The sequence below is a fragment of the Pezoporus wallicus genome, unplaced genomic scaffold (genome assembly GCF_028554395.1).
Source record: "Pezoporus wallicus isolate ANWC-B61680 ecotype Strahan unplaced genomic scaffold, APGP_CSIRO_Pwel_v1 contig_2012, whole genome shotgun sequence".
NCBI classification, from domain to species: domain Eukaryota; kingdom Metazoa; phylum Chordata; class Aves; order Psittaciformes; family Psittacidae; genus Pezoporus; species Pezoporus wallicus.
Window position 1 is genome coordinate 732,873 of NW_026639840.1, and position 13,140 is coordinate 746,012.

Genomic DNA, 13,140 nt, shown 5'->3' on the forward strand with positions numbered 1-13,140 from the left:
CTGACTTTGAATTTATTTCTTGGAAGAGAAGCACTGCTTTAGGTCTTGGGAGACCTGATATCATCTGTTCAGGCTGCCAAAGGACTCTGGTGTGAAAGTAGACTCTTCTTTTGTCTCATTTTCCTGTACAAGGGAATATGAATAGTATTACTGGTTTTCCCCTAAACTTTTGTCTTGCCTTGATACATTTAAGGACTTAGGGGTAGGGAAGGTTTTCTTGGCTTTTTCCGAGAGCCTGTATAGCACAGCAAGACTTTAGAAACTTGCCCTCTCTGCTTCCCAGCCTACAGAGCATCCTGCAATTGGCTAATGAACACATTTAGGGTTTGGGTACTTTTAGAGCTGCCTGGAGGCCAGGCTGAGTGGGTGTGTTTGTGTAGCATAGGTGTTTATATAGGTACCTCAGAAGAGCTTTATGGAGCCTGGGTCTTTTGTGAAATCCCTTGCAGCTCTAGCAGCACAGTTTTGACTTTCTTGCACTGTGGTCAGGTAACAGGATGGCTGGCATTAGACCCATGGATACTGTGGATACACAGTATAATGTAGTTGTGTACAATGCTTTTCCAGCTGTCTACATCTTAATTATGACTTTTTAATCACATACTAGATGGAATCTGTATTTCTGGAATAACTGAATGGTGGCCTAGACCAAGGGAAGTATTTGTGGAAGAGGATCCTGTGAGTAGTTGTAGATTAGTACTGGAGGAATACAACCAGTGCTTGTGCACGTTGATCTGTATCTCGCTGCTTGGTTTTCATGAAGCCTTATTCTGAAATAGCCTGGTATTAAACTGCGCCATACCTATCTTTGATGTGAACACACTAAAGTCAGTGTGGTCATGAGAGATCTGACTCTAACACTTTTAACTTCTAACTGTAGCTTTGACATTTGACTTGGTGATAGCTGCATGTCTCCAGTTTGGAGTGACATATATCCCTCAGCAGCAGAAAGAAATTGAGGCCATTTAATTCCTTCACTGCTGGTTTCCCCACTGTCACCTGGGAGTACATTCCTTATGCTCTGTTTGGTTCTTTCTTTTGTCATTATCAATTCTGTCTCTGTGAAGAGGGGACCCCCTTCTGAATATGCAGTAGGGAGGTAGGTGGGGAATCTGTTGTTGATTATACACTGCAGTGTCATTCATCTGCTTCATAACATCTAATTAAAGTGGTTATTTTCTGTTGTGTCTCAAACACTATTTTGGGAAGCTAATTAAGTAGAAAGCAAGTCATGGCTTTGAATCCATGACTGTGTCTGGCTTCATGGTTTCTTTTGCTAGCAAGACTTCAAACATGTTGCAGTTAAGACAGTTGCATGGAAATACTGTGTCCTGCAGCTCACAGAAGGCTCCCTTGCTTCTCTCTCCAGAATAGCTGAATAAGAAGTTTAATTGTTTTTCTTCCTTGACTAACTCCTGATTTTAGCCTAAATGTGTATGGCTCAATACAGAGACTAACCCTCCTGTATTGCTGTTTAACTGTATTTAAAGAAGTGTTGTGAGGAGTGAGTGTAACATTGGCATCCCTAGTCTTACTTAGGAGAGCATTTAATGGATCCTGTCCTCCTGACATCTATATGAAAAGCCTAACTGCTGTTTTTTTTGATATAGAATGTGTGTAAGCATATGCTGCAACCTCCAGTCTTTGAAACTAAGTTGGCTAATGTCAAGTACCAAAAATAAATTTGACCTCTGAAGTCTGATCCATCAGTTTATCTGATTTGCTGGGGAAAGACGGACAAGAAAGAATGGCTTGGTCAGTTGTGTAATGTAAGGAGTCTCATGAGATTGTATCAGATTACAGAGAAGTCAGCAGGAAAATAATAAAAGTGGATTTATTTTTTTCAAAAGTAGAAGTGAACTGATTGCAAAGCCTGGATGAAATTACTGTTGACTGGGAAGTCTGGATCTGAACGTGGTGTTTGTCTTACTCCTATCTGTGAGGATCAGCCCAATGACTTGATGAAAGTGCTGATCTCTGTTCTTTCTTATAGGCAATGTGAATGTCATCAGGAAGCATCAGATAGCCATGGTAGCTACTAGAATTTTGTAATGTGGCCTCTTGCTTTGAAGCACCTTTCTGTTGGAGGCTGCTTTCATTCAAGATATGGTTTGATCACAATTTAATGAAGACAAGTACTGTGCTGCCATGGAACTTTTGTTCTTTCTTGTTCTTCCTCAAATGAGAAGAGATAAAAAGTCCTTCAGGTAGAAAGCAGAGGTTTGGAGAAAAATAAATACAGAGAATATTTTCAGTTTCTCCCTTTAATGCTGGTTGCGCATTTGAATGCGGTAGCTTGTAAGGGGGTGTGTCTAATGGTGTAGTATTTCTGGGTTTGGTCTTGATGCAGTGTTCAGGAAACTATTGTCTCATAGTCAGGGCTTTTGCCAAAGAGAATTTGTAGATTTCAAGTGTGAAAAAATATTTTTTGTTAGTATTGATTCTTAATTTACTTAGCTCATTAGAAAATAAATTAGGAGTAAAGATTTGTTCTTTGTAGAAGTTTTGCCAGGCATCACTACTTGTTATTAGTAAATAACTGATTTTTTTTTTTTTTTTAAAAGGAGGGTGCAAAGAAACCCCTAAGTATGCTAGTCATGAAAAACTGGCATATGTACTAAAACCCGCATCAATTCAAAATGCTAGGAGGAGAACTGGACACTTATGATTACATGAATCTCAAAGTATGTTGTCCTTTTCCACAAACAACAAGGACCACACTTGATTTTTAAATGAATTAATGTGAAATCTAGGTTTCAAACTTGCAAATTCTGGTGGCTTCTGTGAGGGTGTGGAGCTATGAATATTATATGCTGCTGTTCAAGTCCTTAGTTTGCATTGAGGTGCATAAGTAGTAGTACCTGAATTTGAGAATTGAGTTTAAACGGTAATGTTAGGAAGTAGCTATTGAATGGGACTTGATTCAGCCGTGCTGCAGTGGAATGAAAGGAAGGGCCAATTGTCTGAACAGACACAGGATAGTGAGCAGTCAGGTTTCGACTCCAAAAAGCCACTACTGATTTCTTGAAGTTGATTTTAGTGAACAGTTCTGCACGGTTGTGTCCTGATGAAGGACAGTTACTTCCAAAGGTTCCACAAGGCTGTCCTCCTTGCTGGTGGAGTCATTCTGCTGGGAAGATGGCTTGGGTTCTGGTCTGGGTTATGTCTTATGGTTGAATGATTAGTGGTGACCTGCATTCTGTCCCTGTCATTTCTCTGCTTTGCCAGGTAGCCTGGTGTAAACTCTTCCCACTTTTTGTGTCCACTTCTGTAAATGGGGCTGAGTGTTCTGGTCTCCTTTAAGATCCAAAGTGAAATATCAGTATACCAATGCTCAAGGAGCACTCCTGGTGCAGGAGGAGACTTGTCCTGGTGCTCTGATTTACTGGTGAAAAGTGCTACAGAAAGTCTTAGGAGCTGTTCATTCTGCCTCTTAGTAATGCCGACCATTAGGTGAGCTTTAAGTCAGGTTAAAATCTGATACTTTCAAATTTCTAATGCAGTAGAGCAAGAAGATGGACTTTTTGTCAATGGGAGAATCATTGCTAGAAAAAAAATAAACTATAGAGGCATCATTATATCCTTTTTAAAACCAAGTTTCAGATTTTATAATCTTCTAGATCAGTCATCAAGTAGTGGCTTTGTGAGGCTGTTTTTTATTTTCTTTGTTGTTGTTGCAGAGCACTTAAAAGAAGCTTGGACTTGGAAAATTGCCTACCTTGGGCACTTAAGCATTGGTTTCCTGAAGCTGCCTAGTTTCTATTATGTGCATATTTGTAAGCCTTGCTCTAGTATGTAAAATGCCAGTAGGTGGCAATCAGGAATATGCAGGCTGGTGCCTTTGCATTTTGTAGGACCAAAAGGCTTCATGTATATGACAAAATATCAGCTCTTAAAAGGCATGCAAAACTGGAGTGCCTGGAATTAATAGAAACTTGTGCAAAGGTTGGCTTCAATCTCTCTGCTTAGTCTGTAGTTAATCATATCTGCTTTCCCCAAGGAACGCATAGAAGTTAGCTGTTCATGAAGCCCTTGAAGGTAAAACACTTGGAATTAAAGCTACAAGCTTGCTCCAGCTAACCTTTCAATTTCTTGAGCTGTTGAGAGCAGTCCAAGTGTATGTTGGGAGCTGGAGCATCCCCTTGCACTGCAGGGGAGCTGTGCTCTCTGGCCAGCTATGCCTGATACAGAGATGATGTCTCTGCAGGGTAACATAAGGAACCTGCATTGGTGCAGTCAGAAGAGAAATTGTAATACATATATATATATATATATATATATATATATATATGACTCAAGTACTCCTTGCAAAGCTTTGTTTTGCCATCACAGGTTTCCATGACTTTGTGTTACTTCCAAAGTCACTCCAATATGGTGACCAGGGAACTCACTCTGGGTGCAGTAACTGTCACGAAATGAAAACAACTGTTCTGTAACTGCACTGAAGTCAGGCAGGTGTAGGATTTTTCCAGGTTCCTTTCTCTCTGTGGGATAGGAAAAAATTACTGTTCACTAATGAAGTTAACGCTTGATAATTTGCTGGTAATTGGATGGACAGATTTATTTTTGATTCAGCGGGGAAATCTTATTGCTATACATAAAATTTCCATTGAAACAGTTTGTAAGATTAAATTGCAACTGACAGTACAGCGTTTGCCTCTAACATTTACTAGCATCGCAAATGACTTTTTCCCACATCGGCCCTCAGCTTGATCTTTCCTCCTGATAGGAGACTGCAATGAAAGGAAAGGGAGAGAGATAACAAGGATTTAACTTTATGAAGGCCTTCTTTCCAAAAGAAATGGCTGTGGCAGGAGGTCATTTGAAACATTGACTGCTATGTATTGATATTGTTAAAGCATTATGGCCTACATTGCTTGAGCACTGTGATCTGCTTCAATTAATGGATTTGTCAGCACAGATTAATTATAAAACTGACAGTCGCTTCAAGACATAGTGGGTGCTGGTGACCTCTGATCATGAGAGGAAGATGTTGGCTTCCACTCTGTGTGTGTGATAACGTGGTTTGTGTGAATGCTGCTTTGTGGAAACTGTTCTTTTTAAATGACAAATTCCTCATGTACTGTATTTGAATAATTTTTAATAAATATTAGTTTCTTTATACAGTGGAAGTCTGTAATGCCGAGTTGATTTACGTCTCTTGAAATAAAGCAAAATGCAGGACTAGAAGCAAATTTCAACGAATGTCAGTGCAGTTATGGTTGTATTATCTGTCATTAGCTTCATTAGTGAACTTTTCCTGCTGTAAGTTTCTCAGCTTTGATAGAAGAGCTTTGCAGAGGGTAACTCAAACTGTCCAGGCTGTAGCTGGTAACAAAGAAGGGAAATAGGCAAATGGGCTTTCTTCTTATTCCCACTGGACATATGTCATGGATAAAACAAGTGTGGAAATGTTAAACAGTTGTCTGAGTAAGGCATTTGATGTGTACTTCCATTCAGCAATTGCTGGACAAAGCTTGTGGATGATTAGGCTCTCTTATACAAGATGCTGTGTAAACACACAATAACAGTCTCTAACTTGAGAGGAGAAAACATGTACAGAGAAATGGGAAGTGGGGAGGCAGAGGCAAAGTGAGGTCCTGCTGTGTGGACGGTATGTCTGAGTAGCAAACATGCTTTCTGACTGTCCCATGACCACTGCTCTGCATAATACATGCTTCCTGACTTTCCCCATACAGAAACTCTTGTTCTCCTGCTTCATGGTACGGTGTACCTCTAGTACATCATCTTTATCTCTTTCCAGTCTTCTTATGCTTTGGTTTGGGAAACACTAAGCTATACCTAGTTGTTTGTGGAGCTTTTCTTTTCTTTGTTTTTTTCTCCCCTCTGTTCTTCAAGAACTGCTTTGCTGCCTGCTACTTCAGCAAGCACTACAGGAGGATTGTCTCCTCCTCACTTTCTAGCCCTGCCTACGGCAACAATAATGGCTGCGGTGTTAAAGAAATCAGTGCTTGTGTTAACAGTCTGTGTCAAGGAGGTGACTTTTTGAATCTTTACATGAAAGATGCACTGTAAGTAAAGGATATTTTTTGTGCCCTTGTGTGGTGGCAAACAGCACAGACTACTCTATAATTGACCAAGACTGTTCTTAGTTCCTGTGCAGCTTCTTCTTGATTCCACTCATCTTCAGAGGTCAGCTTTCAATCATCTTGGTTTCTTCCCTATGTTTTCAGAGGGAAGAGTGAGCTAGGTATTTCAGATGACAGTTTGATTTACAAGTCTCCTATCTGCTTGTGGATAATATCTAAGCTTTGTTTCCAACCCTAACTATTCTATGATTCCAAACAAAGGCAAGAAAGAGTGTAGTTGTCTGCTTTGGTAACTCTGGGTGGGAAGAGAGCAGGCAACTTTACTGTGATTTTTCAGATTGACTCCTCTGCCTTTATTCCTCCGAGAGGCCTCCATATATGCAGCTCATCAGCATACATGAGAAATTAATATTGTTTTGCCAGTGTACATCAGTTTAAATTCATGCAAGTTAAATTTCATCTGCCAGTGTTTCTTGGTCCCACAGAGTGTTTCAGGACAATGGTAGTGTCTTGGATTTCATAGCTCTCATCAGCTGAAACAATTTACTTTTGCTGGAAAACTTGGCCTACTCCACACGCACCTCTTTTCTGTGTTACACAATGGTCCAGGAAACAATGGACCCTCAATCAAGCTGTGACTTTTCCAAAGGCCCAGGCAGCTGGCAGTCATGGGAAAGGAACAGCGTAAGAATGTGACATTAATGCCATGTCACTTATCTGTGGGATGTTTCTGTATGGCAGAGGAATGTTCATACTGACATGTTGCCTTTTGACAGCTGGTCTTTTAATATTTCATGAAACCAAACTAGTTCAGAAACATAAAGAAGCCTTTCACTAAAGTGATTTTCTAGAACAGACTTGGCATAATACATATAGGCTAGGTCCAGCCAGAAAACTGTCAAGCTTCTTCCTCCATTTTCACTTCTTTAATAAGTTCAGACACATTGCTCTTATGCTTCAAGGCATCCCAGGAAGCTGGAGATCCCATGTTTCTGAAACGGTACAGCTACAGTCATTTCCCTAGGATTTATCTACTGAGTCTTTCAACTGGTCTAGAAAAAGATTTCCTGTGCTTCAGTGCACAGAAGGGAAATTGTCCAAAGCTGTTTAGAAATATATATATATTAAAACATTCCATTTAAATATTTGGATAAGACTGAAATTGCACAATGATCTAGTAGGAGCATGATCACGCTGCAGGCAATTTTTAGTCCCCACACTAGGTAACACAAACCATTTTCTGTGGAGTATGTCTGTTTATATCTTCCTTTTAAGAAAATCTTCCTAAGCTCCTGTAGCTGCTGGGCACAAACTACATTTATTCTTGGTAATGAAGGAGAAATGTTTTTAGGTGCACAGTCAGAGCTTTGATTTGTGTGCACTTTCTTTGGCACCTTCACTGGCTTTTCAGTTTCCCTGTTAACAGGTGTTGCTGTTTTCTTCATGCTTGAACCTAGGGAATGCTGAGATTATACTTCATCATCTGAAAAGCTTTTGTTCCATTCTTTACCCACTGTAATAAAGCCAAACATGTCAACACCTTAAAATGGGTGATGAAAATCTGATCCTCACATAAATGGGTGGCAGAATGGCAATGGTCAAGAAAAAGGCAGAGCTCTATGGGTCCAGATAAAGTGGAAAGCTTGGATATGTTGGTTTGTCCATCTGTACTTTACTCTGTTGCCCCAAAGAATCCAGATACCTTATTTTTGATACACTCCCCTGACACTTGTATTGCATGCCAGCATGCATTACAAATGATTTCTTTTTTACACTGTACAAAATACACCATCCTCTCCAGCAAAAAACTCTGACTGCAGCTTTCCACTGTGGGTAAGAGTAATCATAAATGATGATTGCAACACTATTAAAATTACCTGAAAAGATTTGTTAAACAGGAGTGGTGATGGAGAGGGAGCAAAATTAGAACAAGGAAAGCACAGGCATAAAATGTTTTTCAGCTGCCCCTGTCCTGCTCATCCCCCTCTTTATCCAGCAATGAGTGTGGTACATTGAACTGAAGATGGTAATGCAAAGATAAGTGGTTGACTTTGCAAGGGGCAGTTCATTCTGTTTCTTCTGCTTCATCAGGATTTTCCACTGGCTGTCTATAGAGCCGAACAACATTTTCTGTAAAAAAAGGTTGCTAGGTTCTTTTGCCTGTTTAACAGCACAACAGGAACTAGTTGAAAGGAGTTGGATGTTCCCCAGTTTCAGTCAGTCTTACTGATTTGGATGTACGTGTGGTCTAGATGTTATTTTTCTTCTGGGAGAAAACTTTGCCTTTTACAATTCCATATGTATCTTTACAGCTGTCAAGCTGCAGTTTTTGCTCTGTTTTTAAGATGTAAAGTTTCAGTGCTCAACATTTCTGTTAGGGAGATGCTGTCTCCTGCAGGCCCAGACAGTTTTGACCCCTTTTATAGTTCTGGAAATGATTCCATGATCCAGACTGTCAAAAGGCAATGGCAGAAATAGTCTGTGGAAAACACATGGACTCATTTATCCGAGACAAACACTACCATCAGAACTAGACTGAAAATAACAAAACCTTCCATGCCTATGAACTGACCTCACCTTTGAATTTCCTTGTCAGCTTAACAAGCTCTTGACTCAGGATTCAGCACTGCTGACTGTTGGCACAAGCCGAGCCCTGCTTTTGCTATCACTCTAGCACTTACTCCCTTCTAGGTAATAGCACATGGGCTGATTTTTAAATAATGTTCAAATAGTCTAAAGTTCTTTTGACTCGCATCTGCTGGTGATATGATGTAGGTGGCAATGAAGGATGGTCACCTAAAACTCTCTTCAGCTGGAGGAATTCCCACACAGTTTTAACTAGCTCCAGGAGAGAAACGGCAGGAACAGTAACTGTTGAATGGTCTTCTGTTTTATCTGCTGCAGCACCACTGCAGGCTCAGGAGCTCTCCTTTACTAGTTGGCTGTCTGTAACTGGGGCAAGTCCACCAAGCTCTTGCTAGCAGTGTGCTTAGTGAGGAAGCTAGCAGTGAAAGAGAGAGGGATGTTCAGTTTCTCTGCCTCCCGCAGCTGCAAAGGTCTGTGTGGGAAGGTGGAAGCTTCAGGAGTATCAGGAAAGAGAAGCTGCTTCTGTGGTGGGAAGTGGTTCCCCCACTACAACATTCCTGGACACCTGTGGGAAAGTGTCTACCTTGCAAGCAGTATTGCAGCATTGAAGGTGGCAGAGTTCTGTATTAAGACATGCAGCAGATTTCTTATGCCATCTGCAATGTACTGTATAAAGATTCAGCATGTTCTTTTAAAATAGGATGTTTAAGATACAACTGCTTGAATGCGGAGTCAGAGCAGACTATATATTTTCACTTTCCAACTCAGGGCAGGGCACGTTTGGTAATGTGTTTTTAGTAGTTCTGGACAAATAGAGGTCAAATTCTCTCCTTAAAAACAGAAGTAATGGTCTCTTTGGGCATTTTAGTGCTGGGTTTAACAAACTGCTCTAAAGCAGCTTATCAACCTCGGCCAAGAAGTGATGGAGGACAGCATTTTTTGTGTGATTCAGGAAAACTCACTAGAAGTGAGAGAACAAATCTGGATAAACTTTCAAAAAGCATCTAGAAATATCTAACTGTCATTATGTCTGGAGTCTCAGAACCTGTTTTACCTGCCATATCAAAATATATGTTAAAGGGAAATACTAGAATTGTATTAGGTAGCTTCTGGAATAAGACTGTCTTAGGTCTTCATACAATCGTTCTGAAACTTTAGCTTAATAGGACCAAGTCAAAATCTGCCATAAGGTATGTATGGAAGGGAACTCCCTGCTCCTATTTTGCCTTTGTAAGAATTTCTTCCTTCTCATAATGCCTTATCCTGTTGAATTTTGCTGTGATTTCAGATAACTTTTGTCTTAGTGGCTGGTTGCAAACCCTAGTCACGTCTCCCTGTCTCAGTGTTTGTTGCTGAATTTCGTTTGTAACTCAAACAAAATACTCTTAGTGTCAGTGATATATATATATATTTTTTTTAAAGCAGACACTATTAAAAGGTGTCTCTTTTTATTAGGCCTAAGAGTAAGGAATGAATAATTCCTCTAAATAGAGAATGATCAAGTCTTATGCTTTTACACTGCAATAGATACAAGCTGTATAGTCCTAACTTACTATCTGGTGTTCTGCTCCTGTTATATGTGCTTTTCTCCTCTATAGGAAGCATTATGTCTTAATCTGTAGCCTTCTCAGTCTGTCAAGAGATGGGAAGTCCTGATGGAGATGGCTCTTGACAGAAAGAGCAATAGAGTGTGAGGAGAATGAGGAGACCACAGGGACAGATCTTACTTTGAGCAACCCCATTTTGGGCTCTGTTGGCAGACAGTGAATAGAGCTGGATTTCCTGAAAAGGAGCATGTTAAGGAATTTCTTAGTACCCTTCACTCTGGACTACTGCAGTAAAGGCTCACTTCATTACAGCTGAAATGTACAGAAAGCTACTTCATCTGGCCAAAATGTTCATCCTTTTTATTACTTCCCACCATACTTGCCCCCCCCCCCCCCCCCCCCCCCCCCAGACTGAGCAACTTTTTTGGAAAACCAATCAACCAAACCTCTCTTCTCCCCAACTTCCTTCCTCCCTGGAGCTAAACTATTTTTTAGGATCATTTTATGTCCTGCTCTTTATGAATGCTTGTTTTCATATAAATATTCTCATTGTAAGCTTTGTATCCAGCCATTTAGTTAACACAATACGTGAATGATTCATGGTAGCCCTATACATAATGCATAATTAAATCACAGACTGATGGAGTGGAATTTATTAATTGTGAAGACACATGTGTTACCATAATACTAATTTATTTCTTTCAATTTTATTGGCATATTGCTCGCTCATCTGTGATTGCCTGCTTTGTTGCATTACCCAAGAGCAGTAACATGTTGTTAAAACAAATTATCTGGACATTTGGATAGACTGTTTGTTCACTGATGGGAACAATATGTATTTAGCAAAAAGATTTAATGTAAATTATTATACATGGGGTATTATCTTAGCACAGAACCATCTCAGCAAAGCTGCTCTGATGAGCCATATTAATTTCTGGTAAAAGAAAAAATAACTGCAGACACTCTTCCATGAGGAAAAAGCAGTTCACAGAAAATGATATTTGCAAAAATACATGATAACTTGCAATATACTTTTTGAATCTTTGCAATATTAGATTGTGCAATTTGCTATTTTAGCTTATTCTTGGAATTTGTATGCCTTCCTAAGGCTTTTGTCTCTGATTCCTGCCATGTCTCAGTGGAATCTTTGAGAAAAATATTTATGCTTTTAGCAGGGTGTGCTTTTGCTCAGTAAGAACTTACTGTCTTGACAGTGGGAGTATCTTTTGGAAGTGGATCTTAACTTTGATTTCTAGTGTGGATACAGTGCAGTTCTTGTTTGAAAGCTAGCATGCCTAATGAAAATGAGGGATGTTTTCAGGTATCAAGTGTCTCACTTGGAGAAGAGGTCACACTTTTACGTACTTTTGTTTTAGCCTTTTTGTAGTCATATGATATAATCATAGTGCTGAAAGGCAAGGGCTTGTTTTCCTGAAACACTCTGTGGATCCAAGGAACAGTAACAACTGGAGATGAAAAGTGTAGACCCTCTTAAGAAGGTTTGAGTGGAGCAGATGTGTAGTTGTCTTCAGAAACTGTTGGTTAAACAGGTACTTAGTGGGATATCTCGGGTATGCCTGAGCCCTCAAATCAAGCTGCTTTGTCAGGAACAGCGTGCAACAAGCCAGAGCTATGATAACAGCCACTGGTGTGAGATGGAGAGGAGCAGTGTCCATAGAAAATCCTGTGTCTTTCAGTAAACAGAATCTGGTATTAGGCTAAATATCACTAGCCTATTTTCTTGTGAGCTAAGCTCTGGAGTAAGACCAGAAGGGGCACATGAGTCATCTTGTCTTACCTCTTGTGCATCTTAGGCTGTTATAGTACAGAATAGAGTAACTTTACCTGGCTGATGTGTAATGTACAGTTCTGCCATGGTGGCCAGTAAGTGAGGGAAACATATGGATAAGTAGAGGCTCTTCTACCTCTGGCATACCTCAATCACCTTCTGCATTGTCGTATCTCCTGTATCAGAGTTAGAAAATATGTTCTGCTTTCATGCAGAAGACTTGGGTGGGTCATCCTTTAAAATCCTTCAAAGTTGGTGGTCCTGAGATTGCTTTGGTACAAAAGCTATTTCTGCCCTTGATTCTTCTGGATCATGGATATTGACTTTGTTCCACTGAGCAGGGTTTCTTTAACTGCATCCACACAACCTGGCTCACAGATCCCATAGGAAAGCGGACTGGAGTTTGGTTCTTGAGGCATGAAGCCTTCCCTCTTTTTTTGCTGTAGGATTTACTGCCTTTTTTCACATAAGATGAACCTAGAAGATATCTTAGGAAAAAAATTGTGGCTGAAAAAAAATCATAATACATAACCAAGTAACATTTGGGGGTTGATTTTAGCTGTGGGGGAAAGAAGGTTAGGGTGCTTTGTTTATATTATCACCTACCCAGGACTTCAGTGTGCCAGGTGTGCTGTACTGACACGTTAAGAAGAAATTTTTGCACAAAAAATTTGCTGTCTGGTGAGGGCAAGCAAAAGCAAGGTATGATAAGTACTCTCTCTTCAGAGATAGAGAAATCGAGTTGACAGATACAGAAGTAATTGAGACCTGGGCTTAAGAAATGTTAAATGATTGGCAAAAGCTCTCCAGGAATTCTACTGCAGAGCTGAGAAATGAATCCAGGTTCTAGCCTGGGATCTTGGTCATAAAAAATGTTCTTTTGAAGGAAAATTACATACAAGATACAAGAACTGCAGAAACCCACTTCTGAATACTGTCCTTGAGACCAAAAATTTTAAATACAGACACAGTTAAAGAAAATTATGTAATGAAACTGTAGTTTTTTGACATACCAAAGTCATTGCTCTAATTCTGACTCTGACTTGTGTGACAGGAAACCAGATGGTGTCAGCAAGTATAGTGGTAAAATTTCAGCTTATCATAAGCTATCTTATGCATAAGATTTCTATATGCAATTATCTGTGCTGCTTTTTATGAGCAAGCTGGT